This window comes from Otolemur garnettii, unplaced genomic scaffold (genome assembly GCF_000181295.1).
Source record: "Otolemur garnettii isolate 467f Iridium unplaced genomic scaffold, OtoGar3 scaffold00001, whole genome shotgun sequence".
Classification (NCBI taxonomy): domain Eukaryota; kingdom Metazoa; phylum Chordata; class Mammalia; order Primates; family Galagidae; genus Otolemur; species Otolemur garnettii.
This window is the reverse complement of record NW_003852396.1, coordinates 60,007,690-60,009,624: the sequence shown is the minus strand read 5'-3', so window position 1 is coordinate 60,009,624 and position 1,935 is coordinate 60,007,690. Positions and strand designations below refer to the sequence as shown.

The following is a 1,935-nucleotide window of genomic DNA, read 5'->3' as shown; positions in this document are numbered from 1 at the left end:
TTTGGCGGGTCCGGGCTGGGGATTCGAACCCGCCACCTTAGGTGTACGTGGCTGGCGCCTTAGCCGGTTGAGCTATAGGCGCCGAGCCTGCCCTGCTATTTTTAGAGATGAGTTCTTGCTCTGGCTAAGTCTGGTCTTGAACTTTTGAGCTCAGGCAATCCACCCACCTGGGCCTCCCAGAATGCTAGGATTACAGACATGAGCCATTGCACCTGGCTTAAAAAGAAAATTCTTGAACTAAAAATGGCTAGAATCATTAGGTTCAAAGGGTATGCTAAGATCCAAGCAGAATTTGTGGTGATAATAATAAATGACAGTTACTGAGTTCTGACTCTGCTAGGCAGTGTTTTAAAGACTTCACATTTATTTACCCATTGAGTTCTCAGAATAGCCCTAACAAAGTAGGTTCTATTATCCATTATTTGGATGAGGAAAAAAGAAAATAAGTGGATAGCCAGAATATGAACCTACAAGGTCTCACTACAGAGCCTTGACTAAATGGCCTCATAAAACAAAGATATATGAACTCTGAGGATCAAGATGAAAATTTATGAGTCCAGCGAAAAAAGTTACCAGCAAAAAACAAACCAGAAAACTGGGGTGAAGTTTTATACGGTACTAGAGAGGAAAGGACCACGAGCCACAACTTCTCTAACCAACCAAAATATTTATTATACTTACCTATCCAGGTGAAGCAAAGATTTGCTGATTAATACAATTAAGCAGCTAATCCCACCTACCATCCAATGAAAACACTCAAAAGAAAGAGATCTAGTAGTATTGAACCTCCTGCCAGAATAACTCTTCCCTTTCTTTACCAGACACTTCATCCTTAAGATCATAACTTTTTCTAGGAAATCTTTGGTAACTCCTCAACTCTTTGTTTTTGGCTTTTATTAAATGCTCCTGTAGCACCCTGCTCTCTCCCCACGTTAGCCCTATCGTAAACTCTTGTAATGACTTTCCATTTCCTTGCCTTATTTTCTTCATAAAATAGTAACCTATATATGGGCAGGCACAGACCTGTCTCGTTCACTGTGGTAGCTTCAGTGCCTAACACAGTGCCCACAATATAGTAGGTAGATGACATGACTAAATATGTACGGTCAAAATTTGCAAATCTTTTTTTGTTGTTCTCACATTATTCTAGTAGCTATTCAGGAAAAGTAAACCTTTAAATTTGTCTGCAGTAGATACATAAAGTCTTATTTAGGTAAATCCATATTTATTTCTGTATTTGTCTCATGACTATTTTACAAAATTTTAAATTTACAAAATCTCATTGTAAATGAATTTATGAAAATCGATCCATGTAGATTAGATTTACACGAGCATATTTACAATGCATATTATCTGTTTGATTCAAACATCAATTATTTATGGGTTTCTTTTTTTTGTTTTGAGATGGGGTCTTGCTCTTTGCTCAGGCTGGAGTCCAGTGGTACAATCATAGCTTACCACATCCTTGAACTTCTGGGCTCAAGCAGTCCTGCCTCAGCCTCCCAAGTAGCTGGGACTACACTAGATGCCACTATGCCTGCTTTTTCTTTCTTTTTTTTTTTTTTTGTGGAGATGGAGTCTCACTATTTGCTCAGGCTGGTCTCAATCTCCTGGCCTCAAGTGATTATCTTACCTCAGCCTCCCAAAGTGCTGGAATTATAGGCATAAGCCAGCACACCTGGCCTATTTGTTATTTTTAAAGAACAAAATTAATAGGAAAGTGTAGGGATGAATTCTCAGAGTTGGCTAAAAATTGTTTCAAAAATATAGAAATAGGGCTCGGCGCCTGTGGCTCAAGTGGCTAAGGTGCCAGCCATGTACACCTAAGGTGGCAGGTTTGAATCCAGCCCGGACCGCCAAACAACAATAATGGCTGCAAGCAAAAAATAGCCGGGCATTGTGGCGGGCACCTGTGGTCCCAGCTACTTGGGAGGC

The 1,935-nt window shown here is 40.2% G+C and overlaps 1 protein-coding gene across 1 annotated transcript in view; it reads left to right on the top strand.

The window, feature by feature from the left end:
- The window catches only part of CSTF3 (cleavage stimulation factor subunit 3), an 85,735-nt gene that overhangs the window by 56,215 nt on the left and 27,585 nt on the right, over positions 1-1,935 (top strand). The gene's annotated exons all lie outside the window — the stretch shown is intronic.